We start from the raw sequence: 19,744 nt of genomic DNA on the forward strand, positions 1-19,744 counted from the left end.
GTTACTATGATACTTCAGAATCAGAATCGAATTTATTGCCAAGTAAGTTCTCACATACAAGAAATTTGATCCGGTGTTGTTGATGTATAAACAACAATAGAAAGAAAAAAAAATACTTTTGTAAGAAGTAATTGTGCATAAACAACAACAAAAAGAAAGAGACAAAAATACTTTTGTAAGAAGGAGTCAAATAGTCAAGACTATGTTCAATGTCAAATATAACAGTGGAATGGGGCTGTGCAAAGTTATGCAGATGTACAGCACCTTTCACCGACGCCCGTCGCTGTAACATGTTACTTCATTGTTCCTTCACACTGCATATTATGCTTTATTTAATTTGCAGAGAAAGCAATACAATTGTAAGCAATATATATTTCGCCAAAATTAGATTATCTTCCAGAAAAATGATTGCAAATGTTCAAAGCAGCTGTGACTCAAATCGACTCAAAAGTCACCGGAGACCTGAAGTGTTCCATAACGAATATCGTCTCCGAGAACTGCAGCTCAGTCCGCAGAGGTGTGCACGTTCATCAGACGCCTGCTGCTGAATTGTGCTAACAACATGACAGCACATTAGCAGCTACACAAACGCCAACGCACAACGTCTTTGTTGCATCAGATTGGTGTTCACAACACTTTTCTACCAGCTGCACTGAGAGTGGATTGTGCTTCATAAATAGTTGCATGAAATGACCCTTGGGTAATTCTGAATTGCTAAAGTGAGGCAGTGTGCGCACACACACGCCTGAACAAATGCAATTTACCAGCTGATTTAAAAAGAGGCTTCATCTTTCAATAAAAATGTTAATAATCTCTGATTACTCTCTGTGCTGCTCAGATTGTCTTTCACGCGTTTATGTGGAATTCTTGCCCTCTGATGGGTTTCTGAATACAGACATCACATGAAATGGATTCGTCATTTCGTTATTAGCTTGGGTGGGACGACTCCACAAGGTTGTCTTTGCAATGCAAAGTCCCGTTGTGTGTCTGTGTATGAGTTCATCCGTGCACAAAACTAATTTCTTTTGGCTTTTCCCGTTTGCACGCGGGGTCGCCACAGTAGCTCCAGCATGCATCGACACAGGATGCTCTTCCTGATGCAGATGCAGAATGGGAGGCAGGTGGCCTTGAACCGGGGTCTATGCATATACTAACATTTATAATTGACTATTAGCCAAATTGTATGGCGTCATTATTTCCCCCCTGTGTGTGTTGATGCTGGATCATCCCACCAGAACCATCGTGGTGATGAAGAAGCTGAGTCAGAAGGTGAAGGTCTCCATGTACCAGTTACTATCCACTCCAATCCTCGTCTGTGATCATGAGCTTTGGGTAATGACCAGAAGACCAAAAGACTTAATTGCTCACATTTGATCCTGACCTGCCTGATGGATGATCGTTATTACCCTGATTGCTGATCTTTGATCCAGAACGAATATCTTTGATCTTGATCTTGAAGATCTAAGCAATCATCATCAAAATCCTGCATTAATGATGGAAGTGTGGATCCATGCTAAAATCGAAAGGGTTCTTCCTCAGTCCATAGTCCACTCCTCCACCAAGTTTTATTAAATTTAGTTCATTATTTTAGTTTAATCTTGTTAAGAAACAACCATAGGTAATCACATCAGCTCTTAAATAATTTAGTTAATTTAATTTTCTAGTTTTTTTTTTATCTAGCTGCCCTTAAGAGACCCCACATTCAAAAATTTAAAGATTGACATGAATCATATTTATTTTGTAAATAGGGTTCACAAAATTGTAATATGGGAATTAAAAGCAAAAAATTATTATGTTCATCTGACAAAAAGATCTTGCAAAAGGGGAGGTGATGGTCTAGGGGTTAAAACGTTGAGATCAGAGGATCCTCGGTTCAAATGGTGGGTTATATGTCACGTGACATGGATTATTCATGCCATTTGCCGTTATGGTTCATTCACCGTGCCATAGTTCTTTTTAGCGTGCAATTTTGGTGCTATATGAAATGTGCTATTGCATGCTCCGACCACCATGCATGCAAGGACCATGCATGCAAAGATGGAATGTACCATTCAACGAGGCTCGTTGAATGGTACATTCCATATTTCACCTCATGAAATATTCCTACCATTGAACTCATAAACATTCATTATTTGTATAGTATTATATTAAGTATATATATAGTCGTATATTAATGTTTCTACCACAAAACAAATAGAAGCAGAGGCAACGGTGTAGACGGAGGTGGCTTGTGAGGTCATTAAATACTTAATGAAAAGATGTGTGTGAAACGCTCAATGCAGTTCACTTTATTTTATTTCTATGCTGTAGCACCAAATCACATGCTACCTCAAAGGGCTTCACACAGGTAAGATGCTCAGAAAAAATATTCTGTTAACATCTTCAGCATGTCCCTTTTCTTATTGTTTAGTCTAGATTGATTATGATTTAACCACATTCTAGTTTGTCTACTTATCAACAGTAGAGTTTCAGCAGGAACCCATGAGTGTAGTGATTCCTCAAAGTTCACTTGATACCCTCAAAGACAAACATCTATGGCTTATTGACTGATTAATGATCCCTTGGGAGGCCTTGACGCAGACTATAACATACTAACACTTGTTAGTATGTTCCTATAAATACCATACCCTCACTGCTCAGTTAGCAAAAGATTGACCAAGATCATCAAGGACTTTGGTACAACTAACTACGATGTGGTAAAGAACCTGTCATTATTCCTGTCAAGTATTCACAGAGCTACACTTTTTCTAAATTTTGTTATGTTACAGCCTTATTCCAAAATGGATTATTTTTTTTCCTCAAAATTCTACACACAATACCCCATAATGACAATGTGAAAAAAGTTTTTTTGCAGATTTTATTTAGAAATCACGTGTACATAAGTATTCACAGCCTTTGCCATGAAGCTCAAAATTGAGCTCAGGGTGCCTCCTGTTTCCACTGTTCATCCTTGAGATGTTTCTACAGCGTAATTGGAGTCCACCTGGGGTAAATTCATTGTATTGGACATGAATTGGAAAGGCACACACCTGTCTACATATAAAGTCCCACAGTTGACAGTGCATGCCAGACACAAACCAAGCATGAAGTCAAAGAAATTGTCCTCAGAGACAGGATTGCCTTGAGGCACAAATCTGGGGAAAGGTACAGAAACATTTCTGCTGCTTTGAATGTCCCAATGAGCACAGTGGCCTCTATCATCTGTAAATGCAAAAAAGTTGGATCCACCAGGACTCTTCCTAAAGCTGGCCTCCCATCTAAACTGAGCAATCGGAGAAGGACAAACCTGATGGTCCCTCTGTCTGAACTCCAGCATTCCTCTGTGGAGAGAGGAGAACCTTCCAAAAGGACAACCATCTCTGCAGTAATCCACCAATCAGGCCTTTACGGTAGAGTGACCAGACGGAAAGCCACTCTTAGTAAAGCCACATGGCAGCCCACCTGGAGTTTGCCAAAAGGCACCTGAAGGACTCTCATACCATGAGAAACAAAATTCTCTGGTCTGATGAGACAAAGATTGAACTCTTTGGCGTGAATGCCATGTGTCATGTTTAGAGAAAACCGGGCACCATCCCTACAGTGAAGCATGTGGGTGGCAGCATCATGCTGTGGGGATGTTTTCCAGCAGCAGGAAATGGGAGGACTAGTCAGGATTGAGGGAAAGATGAATTTAGCAATGTACAGAGACATCCTGGATGAAAACCTGCTCCAGAGCGCTCTTGACCTCAAACTGGGGTGACGGGTTCATCTTTCAGCAAGACAGTGACCATAAGCACACAGCCAAGATATCAAAGGAGTGACTTGAGGACAACTGTGAATGTCCTTGAGTGGTCCAGCCAGAGCCCAAACCTGAATCTGATTGAACATCTCTGGAGAGATCTAAAAGTGATGCTCCCCATCCAACCTGATGGAGCTTGAGAGGTGCTGCAAAGAGGAATGGGCCAAACTGCCCAACGACAGGTGCACCAAGCTTGTAGCATCATATTCAAGAAGACTTGAGGCTGTAATTGCTGCCAAAGGTGCATCAACAAGGTATTGAGCAACGGGTATGAATACTTATGTACATGTGATTTCTTAGTTTTTTTATTTTGAATAAATTTGCAAAAATTTCAAAAAACCTTTTTTCATGTTGTCATTATGGGGTGTTGTGAGTAGAATTTGGTGGGGGGGGGGGGGGTGGAATTTATTCCATTTTGGCATAAGGCTGTAACATAAAATGTGGAAGATGCTGTGAATACTTTATGGATGCACTGTATGTGTTTTTAAAGCCCATTATAAATCCTGTTGCTCCAAAGGAGGCATTCATCTCATGCTGATGTTAGGTGCAAAGTTGGTTCCTTGACATTGCACCTAACGCCAAGCTAGCGCCAAACCAATTATACAAACATATTATAAAACTGTAAATTTATTAATATAAAGAAACAGTGCTGAAACACAATGACAGCATATACCAATAATAAAGTCCAACTTAAATAATTTATAAGGACCTTCAAACATGTTTCTCAGTATTTTACACAATAACTGTTCTAAGACTGAGGTCAACAGATTATAGCCAAAGATATTGCCTGTTTTCATAATGAAAGATATACTTCCCAGATGTACTGTAGTTCTGGTAGGTAATTTGGGCTGTCTTGCTCTACTTTACTTTTCGTGCCTCACTCCTGTCACAATCTACCAAACACTTCCTGCAAATTGGGAGGGCTATTAAGACAGTTTCCAAGCTTCTGCCCCTCAGCCTGTGAATGACACCACTGCTGCATCAACATTGCTGCCTCATGTCAGGCCCACCTCACCTGTGGGCTCTGACAGAGGAATGAGTTCTAAATGCTAATAGTAATAACCTGCAGGGAGTGATGAGGTTGGAGCCTAGACACCAAACTCTAACTATGTGCTGCAATAACGGTTATCAAACCTGAGTTGTCTGATTGAACTGTGTCTAACGTTTGAATATAAATGAGCCTTTACTGGTCAGAAAGTTCATGCAAATAGCAGCAAGGCTACACAAGCAACTTGATAGACCTGTTAACCTTAATGTCTTGACCATGGTTGATGTGCATAATAAATGATGCCAACATGGCCAGAAATAAGTTCACAGGTTTTCACTTGTAGCTGTCATTTTTATTGGGATCATTTTTTTAAAACCCTTTTTCTGTATATCACTCTGGTATAACTCACTGTTGGATCACTTTTACAGTTGTACCTATAGGCTGAATTTAGGACCCAAAAGTGGGACGCTGAGATGAAAAAGCCAAAGTACAATTTATTGGTAAATGTATAATACAAGGTAATTCTGGAAATGTGCAAGGAGTCCTGGAGGCAGGAGACACAGACTGGACGTAGCTGGAAACTGGAGCCAGGTGAAGACCAGAACAGGTGACATGGCTGAAGACCAGAGCCAAGGACTGAACAGGCAGTGAGGTTGGCGATCGGAGCCAGGTGGTGCCCACATGAGCTCACTGGAAGCAGGTTCACGGAGGAAAATACAAAACACAGGAAAGTCACAGTGCTGAGCACTCAACGAAAACTCTACTAAATGGTAGCGGCTGCCAGACACCGCAGCAGTGATAACTGATTTACTGGCGAATGTGGAAGTGCTGAACCGGACTTATATACAGCTGTAGCTGATGAGAGGCAGGTGAGGTAATCAGCGGAAACACACAGGAAGGGAGGGGAGGAACAGACACAGAGCATAACCGCCACAGACATACACACAACAGAATTCTACATCATAACAAACTACAGAGTGTTCCGAATAATAGTAGTGCTATGTGACTAAAAAGTAATCCCAGGTCACAGTATTATTTCTTATTGTTACATGGGAACAATGGTACCAGTAGATCAGTAGATTCTCCAAATCCAACAAGACCAAGCATTCATGATATGCACACTCTTAAGGCTATGAAATTGGGCTCTTAGTACAAAAAAAGTAGAAAAGGGGGTGTCACAATAATAGTAGCATCTGCTGTTGACGCTACATACTTCAAAACTTATTATTTTTCAAACTGCTTTTTTAGCAATCCTGTTAATCATTAAACAGTATTTAGTTGTAAACCACAGTTTTTCTCTGATTCTTCACATCTGCAAGGCATTAATTTTTTTGGTTTGAACCAAGATTTTGCTCGTTACTAGTGTGCTTGGGGTCATTGTCTTGTTGAAACACCCATTTCAAGGGCATGTCCTCTTCAGCATAAGGCAAATGACCCTCTTCAAGTATTTTGACACATCCAAACTGATCCATGATACCTGGTATGCGATATATAGGCCCAACACCATTAGTAGGAGAAACATGCCCATATCATGATGCTTGCACCACCATGGCTTCCACTGTCTTCAACTTGAACTGTGTCTGAATTCGAGTTTGGGGGTCGTCTCACAAAACTGTCTGCAGCCCTTGGACCCCAAAAGAACAATTTTACTCTCATCGGTCTCAGTGCCAAGTGCTTGCTCCAGGGGCTCGTTTTGCCCATTGGGGTTTTTCCGTAATTATTGTATGGCCTTGCCTTACACTAAAAGCACCTTGGGGCACCTGTTTTGTTGTGATTTGGCGCTACTATAAATAAAATGATTTGATCTGATTTGATCAGTCCACAAAATATTCCCTCCATTTCTCTTAGGCCAGTTGACGTGTTCGTTGGCAAATTGTAACCTCTTCTGCACGTCTTTTATTTAACAGAGGGACTTTGCAGGGGATTCTTGCAAATAAATTAGCTTCACACAGGCGTCTTCTAACTGTCACAGTACTTACAGGTAACTCCAGACTGTCTTTGATCATCCTGGAGCTGATCAATGGGTGAGCCTTTGCCATTCTGGTTATTCTTCTATCCATTTTGATGGTTGTTTTCCATTTTCTTCCACTCGTCTCTGTTTTTTTTTTTTTTCCCATTTTAAAGCATTGGAGATCATTGTAGATGAACAGCCTATAATTGTTTTTGCACCTGTGTATAAGTTTTCCCCTCTCCAATCAACTTTTTAATCAAACTACGCTGTTCCTTGTTTCCATGTAACAATAAGAAATATACTCAAAACCTGGATTAATCTTTTTAGTCACATAGCACTACTGTTATTCTGAACACTACTGTATATACTATTTTTATATACCGGGGGGATAAAAGAACCACTTGACCGATTTCATTCATATTTAGCATAAGTGTGGACTTGGGTGATCCCTGACATTACTGATTTGTGAGGACGGGGGGGGATATGGCATGTCCTGATGACTCTTGTTAATATTGCAGCTGTGATTTGCTGCTTTTTTCCTTTTCTATGAATAGGGCAGGGCTGTCTCATTTGACCCCTGCGTGATATCACGGGATTTGACCACATCCGAGGGACAGCCAGTACAGACACAACATCACTTTCAAGGAGAAATGGTTGTATTGTTTTGTTTTTGGCAGCAGTCACCAAAAAGTGCAGTTTTTTTTCAATTCCCAGTGGAGAAGAGAAGATGAGGCAAATGTGAGCAGGCGTGTCGGTAACTAGAGTAGCAGCGTTCTCTCGCCTGCACAACCGCCTTGACACGTTTGAGCTCCGGGTCATAAACAAACTGCAACACGTCCACTTTCACCACATCGTCACTTTTTCTTTGCATTTTCATTTTCTTTGCATGTAATTTGGCTAACAAATTCAGAGAAAGTGATATGTTTCTGATGGGGACAGACGAGGGCTGTCCCTGGATGTAGAATCATTGCGTGTTTTACCTCTTTAGCTCCCACCCTCAAACAAGACCACGGTGCGAAATTAAGGGGATGATACAGTGACGGTGGTGGGTTTCCATTCCATAACCCCCACGAGGTGCAACAGATAACTGAAACAATCCTGCAAATGGTGATATAAGCATCAAATTTGGCACAAATACTCCTTAGACAATACTCTTTGAAATAACCGATTGGCAGTGGTGGGCACAGCTACCAAAAAGTTAGCTTTGATAACCATTAATCAGATAACTGAAGAAAAATGATCTTTTATGACAATACACTGCTAAAAATAATTATCTTTATTACAGATAACCGATAAGGGATAACTATTAGTATTGATTCGGACGCGGCCACATCAGATTAAACTGTCGGCTTCTGATAAACTAGTTTCATTTTAAGCGCCGCGTGGGCTACTGGGTAAATGCAAGGATCACAAACACAAAGTACACATGAAATGAATAAATTAAAAAATAAAACCTCAAACACTGTCATCATCTTTCAAAAGCAGTAAAACAGTATTAGAAGTCACAGTTTATCTCCGTATTAGATACACCTTCATTTACAAGCTAAAAGCTGATGCTTTTTTCACACGCTTTGAAACGTGTGGCTTAAACAACCAAAATACGTCCATTAATGCATTGATTGGCAGAGTAAAATACACGTAGTAAATATAAATTCTTACCTGTTAGTTTCAGTGGGATTCATCTGAAGAAATAATCCACATAAAGCATCCTTTTTTAATCCAAAACTGTCTAAACATGAAGAAAAGTCCCTCTGTACACACAGCTGCACTGTGAGAGCTCCTCTCCCCCACCGAGTCTTGGCGACTAAATTACAGCTACAAAGAAATAAAATAAAATAATGTTAAAATTAGTCTGTTTTGTTTTTGTGTCGAGTGGACGACTCACTGTAATGCCCAAAAACAGCCTGAACTACACTACCCACAATGCTCCCTGCGTAGACCGGCCAATCACGTTTTGCGCTTAATGATGACATCGTCAGCAAGCGACAGGCAACCATTCTGCTACAAACACACAACAGATGGACTAAAATGTTAGATTTTAGGGTTTACAAACATTTTTGACTGTTAAACTTTACTCACTTTACCAGCAAAAAAATGTTACTGGACTGAAAGTTATTGGAACTAAATTTATCGGAAGATAATTGGTCTGATGATGGTTTTAAACTTATCTGAAAGCTAATTCGATAGCAAAAACATTAGCTTTGACAATTATCTGCTATCGGATTAGCTGAACTGTGCCCACCACTGCAATTGGCCACCTGAATTTTCAATAGGCAGCCAGGTGGTCTAATCATGTTGGTCTAATCTAAAAGATGGTCTAATCATGTTGAAAACTATATCACATTATTTGCTTGATCCTAACAATCCCAAAAAGGTATAGTTTGGACTATCTGTGTTGTGAAAGTGTAGTGACACGGACCCACAACAGGGGGCGCAAATGAACGGTCAATAGATGAGCCAAAAGTAACAATTTAATGTTGTGAAGGTGCACAACGAATATACAAACAATCTCAAAATCTGATAACAGTCAATCCACAAAGGTGACGTGTGGGCAGGCTCGAGGATAGAAGACGTCTGTCCTGAGAAGAGCCGGAACCACACGATTTCCGCCGCCACCGAACCTGGTGAATACTGGAGCCGCCAAGTCCCGAATTCCCAGGTGATCACCGTCCCCGACTGTCGGATCTGGTACTGCTGGCGAAGAACAAAGACAGTCAAGTGTGGGTGTGTGTACACCCAGTAACAATAACCGGTGGGAATGCCACCTCCACCTCTAACACACACTCGTGCAGCGTCTGTTTAACCACTTATCTGACGAGACGAAGGACGAAACAGTCGTGACCCACGCCGGTCCTCTGGTTGACAGCTGCAACACAATAGCTCTGGAAATCACTGAATGCTGGCAGAGAATATTACCTCCATAGAAGTACGATATCTCGGCGATGAGGTGGAGATGACGTCTGGGTTTTATGGAGTGAGATGATGAAGAATGAGTGACAGCTGTCAGGAATTAATGAGTGACAGCTGTCACTCCCGGCTGTGTCCGTGGCGGCAGCGCCCTCTCGTGCCTGAAGCCCGCACTTCAGGCAGGGCGCCCTCTGGTGGTGGGCCAGCAGTACCTCCTCTTCTGGCGGCCCACACAACACTCTGTGACTGAATGTTTTGGAGTTATGAGGTAAAAACAGCAAAAATGGTGACAAAGGTCAGTTTCAGTTTGTACAGGGGTCAAAACATAAAGTTGCTCCAATTTTTGTAAAAAAATATGCAAATTATTGGTTGAGTTAATAGCATGTTAAAAAGGAATAGTTTGCACCATGTGTCATGCTTAGTTGTCATGTTACAGAGTAACATATGTCACATGTCATATGTAGAATCCAATGGACGTTGAGCTTATTTGACCTTTACTTTGGAGAACAAGCATTCAACACAGTCAAACAATTCAATTTTTAATTATTTTATTTCATCCAATAATTTGCATCACTTTTTTAGCAAAATTGGGGCAATTTTAAGTTTTAACCCCTGTACAAATTGACACTGACCTTTGTCAGTGTCAGTTCGTGTCAGACTCCACTCATCCTGGGTTTACTCCGCTAAATGGGAACACTGAAGGAAAAAAAAAACAGAAAATTTAATTTTATTGATCAAATGAATTAGATGGCTTAAAAGAGTTTTACTATTCTTTTAAAACAGTAAACACACGCCCACCTGGTCCCACCATGAAGTGACTATGGACGCTATCTCCATTCATTTATTTTCCATTTATCAGAGCGCGAGTGCTGTTATAATAGCTCGGTAACGAGTCACATTAGCAGCACATGGCTCCACAAAGCTGGGGATTAATACTGTGATCCCTCACAGTCAAGCCCATTAAAATGCAGGCAGTTTATCCCTAATTCCTTGCAATTGAACATTGACAAACATTGTTCTTAAACTGTTGGACTATTTTTTTCACGCAGTTGTTCACAAAGTGGTGATCCTCACCCATCTTTGCTTGTGAATGGCTGAGCCTTTTGGGGATGCTCCTTTTATACCCAATCATGACATTCACCTGTTTCCAATTAACCTATTCACCCGTGGAATGTTCCAAACAGGTGTTCTTTGAGCATTCATCAACTTTTCCAGTCTTTTCTTGCCCCTGTCCCATCTTTTGTGAAATGTGTTGCAGGCATCCATTTCAAAATGAGCAAATATTTGCGCAAAAATAAAAAGTCTATCAGTTTGAACATTAAATATCTTGTCTTTGTGGTGTATTCAATTGAATATACGTTGAAGAGGATTTGCAAATTATTGTATTCTGTTTTTATTTAAATTTCACACAACATCCCAACTTCACTGGAATTGGGGTTGTACGTTATTGTCAAAATAGTTGTAGAAATGAAACTTGAAATGATTAAAACATACATTCAAAGCTGGTACTAACACTGATCATGATGGCAGTGACGTGAATAACATTAATGAATTGTATTCATAGAGAAGGAGTTCCATCTACGGATCGAGGCTCGAGTCTGACGTGTGCTTTCTGGCAAACCGAACCTTTTAAAGAAAGTCCTTCTCTGTTCCATTCTAGCATGGCATTGTCTAACCAATGATGCATAATACAAAAGCTGTTTCTCCAGTCACAGCCAGAGAAGAATCAAAGTCCTTCAGAATTGTTGTGGGTGTCTTAGTGGCTTCCCTCACTAGTTTTTGGGAACTGCCTACATACATTACCATGCACTTTGGATTTCTAATAATTAATGAGAATGAAGTCCTCTTCAGTGATTTGAAAATTGGATTAGATTAGATTAGATAGAACTTTATTGATCCCTTGGGAAAACTTGTTCATGTATCTATTCCCTGATTTGTCGAAAGAAAGGGTGCCATTACTAATACAACCCATTATTTTAGCTTTGATATTTTTATTTATTTCATGTCATTGAGATTTGTTTTCTGATCGAGTTTAAAGGGAATAATTTCAGAAATTTATAGAATCTTGAATTCCTTTTATTCAAATGGCATAAAGAAATTAAAAGTTGCAAAAGCCCATGAGTGTGTCGACTTTCTACATCCACTGATCTGTCCCACTTTTGCCATTCCCAGAATGCACTTACTTCAAGACTGTCTCCTCATCTCCACCACTCCAGCTGTGTCCCCTGCTTCTTCATTAGACCCGCTGTCACCAAGCCCTACATTATTCCAGACCATTCCACATCTTCCTGTGTTTCCATCCTTTTGCTTTTGGTATAACTTTCCATCACACAGCAGTCCTCACATCATTCTCCAGCAACCCTGTTGTGCATTCATTTTTGATCTCTTGACCACAATCACCATTTCTTTGTATCATTGATTCTTAATAATTCAGGAACTCCACTTGAAGCACATCTACTCACTCGAGCTTCAAAGACCGCCGTACCATGTTTTTGTTCACATGCGAGTACATTGTCCTCATCCTTCTGATCTTCATTCCTCTCCTCCTTAATACATATCTCCAGTGTTTCAAGTCTAATTATGCTTTTGTAAGATCCCCATTTCTCTAATCAAGGAGATAGAAAATGTATAGCGACGACCTGCGTCTGCCTCACTGCAGACAGTAAAGTAATGAAGTTAATCCTCTGCATGAAAGAACATTTTCCAACCAGCGTTCTTGAATCTGACACGCAGCAATAATATCCCGGTGTAGTCTGGAATCTGGGTTTTCCTTGCAGGAAGTGGAAAAAGTTTAAAAATGTCTAACTTTTGACAGCATGTCCCGTCTCTCATGGGTGGAATTTTACTCTCACTGAAAACAACTGAGCATTCAACGACCATGGGAATTGTGTGTCAGAAGTACTTTTTAGGGATGTCATATTTTCAAAGAATACCTGTATAACTATTTGGATCAGCTATTGAGCCATAATAATGATGCTGAACACAAATTTTTGAAAAACTTGCATCAATTTGCTATCTGGTCTCACTTACATGTTCTATAGTTGTATGCAAAAGTTTTGGCACCCCTGATAATTTTCATGATTTTCCTTTATAAATCATTGGTTGTCTGGGTCATAAATTTCAGTTAAATATATCATACAGCAGACAAACACACTGATATTTGAGAAGTGTAATGAAGTTTCTAGTATTTACAGAAAATGTGCAATAATATTTAAACAAAATTGGGCAGGTGCATAAATTTGGGCACCCTTGTCATTTTATTGATTTGAATAAATTTAGCGCTAATTATTGGAACACAAAATTGGTTTGATAAGCTCATTGACCCTAGACCTCCTTACAAAAGTGAATCCAATCCATTGCATCTTTCTAATGAGTGGCAACATGGGAGCCTCTAAACAACTCTCAAATGACCTGAAAACAAAGACTGTTCAAAATCATGGTTTAGGGGAAGGATACAAAAAGCTATCTCAGAGATTTCAGCTGTCACTTTCCACTGTGAGGAACATAGTGAGGAAATGGAAGACCACAGGCACAGTACTAGTTAAGGCCTGAAGTGGCAGGCCAAGTAAAATCTCAGATAAGCTGAAGCAAAGGATGGTGAGAACTGTCATAGTCAACCCACAGACCTGCTCCAAAGACCTACAACATGATCTTTCTGCAGATAGTCTCTGTACATCGTTCAACTATACAGTAGTGTTCAGAATAATAGTAGTGCTATGTGACTAAAAAGATTAATCCAGGTTTTGAGTATTTTCTTATTGTTACATGGGAAACAAGGTACCAGTAGATTCCGTAGAGTCTCACAAATCCAACAAGACCGAGCATTCATGATATGCACACTCTTAAGGCTATGAAATTGGGCTATTAGTAAAAAAGTACAAAAGGGAGTGTTCACAATAATAGTAGTGTGGCATTCAGTCAGTGAGTTTGTCAATTTTGTGGAACAAACAGGTATGAATCAGGTGTCCCCTGTGTAAGGATGAAGCCAGCACCTGTTGAACATGTTTTTCTCTTTGAAAGCCTGAGGAAAATGGGACGTTCAAGACATTGTTCAGAAGAACAGCGTAGTTTGATTAAAAAGTTGATTGGAGAGAGGAAAACATATACACAGGTGCAAAAAATTATAGGCTGTCATCTACAGTGATCTCCAATTCTTTAAAATGGGACATAAAAAACAGACACACATGGAAAGAAAATGGAAACAACCATCAAATTGGATAGAAGAATAACCAGAATGGCAAAAGGCTCACCCATTGATCAGCTCCAGGATTATCAAAGACAGTCTGGAGTTACCTGTAAGTGCTGTGACAGTTAGAAGACGCCTGTGTGAAGCTATTTTATTTGCAAGAATCCCCTGCAAAGTCCCTCTGTTAAATAAAGACGTGCAGAAGAGGTTACAATTTGCCAAAGAACACAATCAACTGGCCTAAAGAGAAATGGAGGAATATTTTGTGGACTGATGAGAGTAAAATTGTTCTTTTTGGGTCCAAGGGCCGCAGACAGTTGGTGAGACAACCCCCAAACTCTGAATTCAAGCCACAGTTCACAGTGAAGACAGTGAAGCATGGTGGTGCAAGCATCATGATATGGGCATGTTTCTCCTACTATGGTGTTGGGCCTATACGAGGTCTGTCCATAAAGTATAGGTCCTTTTAATTTTTTTCAAAAACTATAGGATTTCATTCATATGTTTTAACGTCAGACATGCCTGAACCCCTCGTGCGCATGCGTGAGTTTTTCCACGCCTGTCGGTGACGTCATTCGCCTGTGAGCACTCCTTGTGGAGGAGTCGTCCAGCCCCTCGTCGGAATTCCTTTGTCTGAGAAGTTGCTGAGAGACTGGCGCTTTGTTTGATCAAATTTTTTCTAAACCTGTGAGACAAATCGAAGTGGACACGGTTTGAAAAATTAAGCTGGTTTTCAGTGAAAATTTTTAACGGCTGATGAGAGATTTTGAGGTGATACTGTCGCTTTAAGGACTTCCCACAGTGCAAGACGTCGCGCAGCGCTCTCAGGCACCATCATCAGCCTGTTTCAAGCTGAAAACCTCCACATTTCAGGCTCTATTGATCCAGGACGTCATGAGAGAACAGATGAGGTTTCAGAAGAAGTCGGTGTCAGCATTTTATCCGGATATTCCACTGTTAAAGGAGATTTTTCTAATGAAAGACGTGCGGACGGGTCTGCGCGTCGGGACGCATCCGGCGCGGTGCGGCGGCCACAGGAAAAACACCTCCGTGTTGATAACCATTTGTAAAATCCAGGCGGCTTTTGATGGCTTTCAGTGGAGTGAGTATATGAGAAATTGTTTAACAGCTGGATATGTTCCAACTGTCCTTAAGGCTTCCAACAGAGGTGCTTTTCCTGTGGCGGAGCGTCGTGGCGGCTGCGAGCATGTCTGACGTTAAAAACATATGAATGAAATCCATATAGTTTTTGAAAAAAATAAAAAAGGACCTATACTTTATGGACAGACCTCGTATATCGCATACCAGGTATCATGGATCAGTTTGGATATGTCAAAATACTTGCAGAGGTCATGTTGCCTTATGCTGAAGAGGACATGCCCTTGAAATGGGTGTTTCAACAAGACAATGACCCCAAGCACACTAGTAAACGAGTAAAATCTTGGTTCCAAACCAACAAAATTAATGCCTCGCAGATGTGAAGAAATCATGAAAACTGGTTATACAACTAATACTAGTTTAGTGATTCACAGGATTGCTAAAAAAGCAGTTTGAACATAATAATTTTGAGTTTGCAGCGTCAACAGCAGATGCTACTGTTATTGTGAACACCCCCTTTTCTACTTTTTTTTTACTAATAGCCCAATTTCATACTTGTTGGATTTGTGACACTCTATGGAATCTACTGGTACCTTGTTTCCCATGTAACAATAAGAAATATACTCAAAACCTGGATTAATCATTTTAGTCACATAGCACTACTATTGTTCTGAACACTACTGTACGCCGCACTTTGCACAAAGAGATGCTGTGTGATGCTGTAATACAGAGGAAGCCTTTTTTTGTGTAGACATCACAAACAGTTGCTTGAGGTATGCTAAAGCACATTTGGACAAGCCAGCTTCCTTTTGGAATAAGGTGCTGTGGATTGATGAAACTAAAATTGAGAAGCATTTAGAGGCTGTTATTTGTGCAAAAGGAGGATCTACTAAATACTGATGTATTTTTTTCTGTTGGGGTGCCCAAATTTTTGCACCCTACTCATTTGTTTAAATAATTATTGCACACTTTCTGTAAATTCTATGAACTTTATTCACTTCCCAAATATCACTGTTTGTCTGCTATATGATATATTTAACTGAAATGGCTGATCCAAACAACCAATGATTATAAAGGAAAATCATGGAAATCAACAGGGGTGCCCAAACTTTTACATACAATGTATGTAATTTGTCTCCATCATAAACATTTACTTCTCAGTTTACCTGTCAGTCGATCTGTCATAGAAGTAGGCTGATCCGTATTGCAAACCCACTTCCACTTGGAACACGTCTGTCACTCCGAGGACATGTACTACTTTGACACAGTTCACATAAGTGTTATGAATCATCTTCACATACTCCAGTGTCATCCTGCCTGTTGAAAGCAAGTCACATATTCTCAGGAGTACAACTCACACCATAATATGTCACACCTTTTTTCTGTATGTGGAACTCACATTTTAACACCTTGTTTCCCTAGGGGGTGAATTTACATCCCCTGGCAAAAATTATGGAATCACCGGCAGATCACAGACATGACACAAAACTAAAGTAATTTCAAATGGCAACTTTCTGGCTTTAAGAAACACTATAAGAAATCAGGAAAAAAAATTGTGGCAGTCAGTAACGGTTACGTTTTTAGACCAAACGGAGGAGAAAAAATATGGATCAATCAATTCTGAGGAATAAAATATGGAATCACCCTGAAGATTTCATCCCCAAAACTAACACCTGTATCAAATCACATCTGCTCGTTAGTCTGCATCTAAAAAGGAGTGATCACACCTTGGAGAGCTGTTGCACCAAGTGGACTGACATGAATCATGGCTCCAACACGAGAGATGTCATTTGAAACAAAGGAGAGGATTATCAAACTCTTAAAAGAGGGTAAATCATCACGCAATGTTGCAAAAGATGTTGGTTGTTCACAGTCAGCTGTGTCTAAACTCTGGACCAAATACAAACAACATGGGAAGGTTGTTAAAGGCAAACATACTGGTAGACCAAGGAAGACATCAAAGCGTCAAGACAGAAAACTTAAAGCAATATGTCTCAAAAATCGAAATGCACAACAAAATAAATGAGGAACGAATGGGAGGAAACTGGAGTCAACGTCTGTGACCGAACTGTAAGAACCGCCTAAAGGAAATGGGATTTACATACAGAAAAGCTAAACGAAAGCCATCATTAACACCTAAACTGAAAAAAAACCAGGTTACAGTGAAAAGGAAAGGAAAGGCTAAGGAAAAGCAATCGTGGACTGTGGATGACTGGATGAAAGTCATATTCAGTGATGAATCTCGAATCTGCATTGGGCAAGGTGATGATGCTGGAACTTTGTTTGGTGCCGTTCCAATGAGGTTTATAAAGATGACTGCCTGAAGAGAACATGTAAATTTCCACAGTCATTGATGATATGGGGCTGCATGTCAGGTAAAGGCACTGGGGAGATGGCTGTCATTATATCATCAATAAATGCACAAGTTTACGTTGATATTTTCTTTTCTTATCCCATCAATTGAAAGGATGTCTGGGGATGATGAAATCATTTTTCAAGATGATAATGCATCTTGCCATAGAGCAAAAACTGTGAAAACATTCCTTGCCAAAAAGACACATAGGGTCAATGTCATGGCCTGCAAATAGTCCGGATCTTAATCACAATTGAAAATCTTTGGTGGAAGTTGAAGAAAATGCTCCATGACAAGGCTCCAACCTGCAAAGCTGATCTGGCAACAGCAATCACAGAAAGTTGAGGCCAGATTGATGAAGAGTACTGTTTGTCACTCATTAAGTCCATGCCTCAGAGACTGCAAGCTGTTATAAAAGCCAGAGGTAGTGCAACAAAATACTAGTGATGTGTTGGAGCGTTCTTTTGTTTTTCATGATTCCATAATTTTTTTTCTCAGAATTGAGTGACTCCATATTTTTTTTCCCTCTGCTTGGTCTAAAAATGTAACCGTTACTGACTGCCACAATTTTTTTCCTGATTTCTTATAGTGTTTCTTAAAGCCAGAAAATTGCCATTTGAAATGACTTTAGTTTTGTGTCATGTCTGTGATCTGCTTTTTTTCTACAAAATTAAACAACTGAATGAACATCCTCTGAGGCCGGTGATTTCCATAATTTTTGCCAGGGGTTTGTAACAATGAACAAGAACCTCAGATGCACATGTGCACACCACAGTGTGGACTGTTACTTACAGTACATCCAAAAACTATTCACAGTGCTTCACTTTTTCCATCTTTTATGTTTCAGCCTCATTCCGAAATGGAGTAACTTCATTTTTTCCCTCCAAATTCTATTCACAACACCCCATAATGACAACATGAAAACCTTTTTTTTTTTTGCATGGACAATAAACTTGCAATGGACAGCATATACTGGCTGTTATTTGACACATATTAGCATGGATTGCTGATCCAAGAGTTGATAACACTGCCATAAAATCATGAGTCCATTTATTTGTTTATTTATTTATTACTTAGCAGCTATAATTTGGGATTTTTACACAATGTTATAATGTACCTTTTTAATCAGAGCTTATTTTGTTACATGCATTTATTCCTAGTAAAGCCCTGTATAAATAGTTATGATTAATCTTATAATTAATGAATGAATGATTTTCACACCACTGTATAAGTGCAGGACCTCCTAAAATAGTAAAATCCTGCAATTACATAAACTCCAGAAAATACAGTGCCTCTTCTCTTGATGCCCAATCATATGCATTTTCAAGATCTAGGAACAAACAGTCCTGCTACATCCAGCCCTTCTCGTACTTCTCAACCGGCATCGTCGGTACAAAGGCTGCATCCTCTGTGCGTTTGTCATGATACGGCTCTGCTCAGTCTAACCTGAACTACTCTTTCCCACATCTTCATTGTTGTGACTCATAAGCTTGATCCCATGATAGTTGGTGCAATTTTCAGCATCTCTCTTGTTCAGGAAAACTGAGGGCGATGTATTCCGTTTCCAATTTCCTGCCATTCCCTCTGTGCCTCAGTACATTGTTGAACAAGCTCAATATACTTGTTCAGCCTGACAGAACACTAGATAAGATATTGTTTGCTTCATCAAAGCAGCATTTTTCCTTGCGAATATGGAGTTTAATATCATGCTTTTCAGTGGTGGGCACCACTTCCGATAATCCGATAACGATAATTATCGAAGATAATGTTTTCATTATCGGATTTTTATTATCGGATCTTTTTAGATCAATTTAAAACCATCATCGGACTAATTATCTTTCCGATGAATTACTGTCCGATAACTTTTAGACAAATAACGGTACATAAACTAAGCTGAACAGTGAAAAACATTTTAAACTGTTTAAAGCTGTTGAGACCTACCTGTTAAACGTTTCCTAATATGCATGTTGTCTACCCTCTACAAACAGAAACCACTCTATCGTCTGTAAGTAAAGGAGACCTGGCGACCAAAAAAAAGTTCATTTCCTTTAGCACCATACTAATATAATCGCAATGTCACCAAGTCATCCAGAGGCATACATGTTTAACTTATGGTTCAAATTTTAACCACTCATTTAGACAAGTTATTTAAAATTATTGTCTTGTCTGAAGTTTATAAAGTGAAATATCAGATATATGTTTTCGTTTTTAAAGTAATGTGCTAATTTTTAAGGTTTTGTGAGCACATGCTGTGCCAGGCAGCAATGCATTATGGGTAGCATAAGGTAATCTCAGACGTTCATGACAGGACAAATGCATTTCAGATACTCTGTTCAGGGTCCACAGATAACAGCATTAAACTCTAGTGCCTAAAACTCTCGTGAATATATTCTCTGGGTTTATAGACGTCAGTGTATTTGTGTTGGTTAATTCCACGCATCTTAAATGTAGCAGACACGGATTATCTGGAATTTTGTTTGACA

This window comes from Thalassophryne amazonica, chromosome 21 (assembly GCF_902500255.1).
Source record: "Thalassophryne amazonica chromosome 21, fThaAma1.1, whole genome shotgun sequence".
NCBI classification, from domain to species: domain Eukaryota; kingdom Metazoa; phylum Chordata; class Actinopteri; order Batrachoidiformes; family Batrachoididae; genus Thalassophryne; species Thalassophryne amazonica.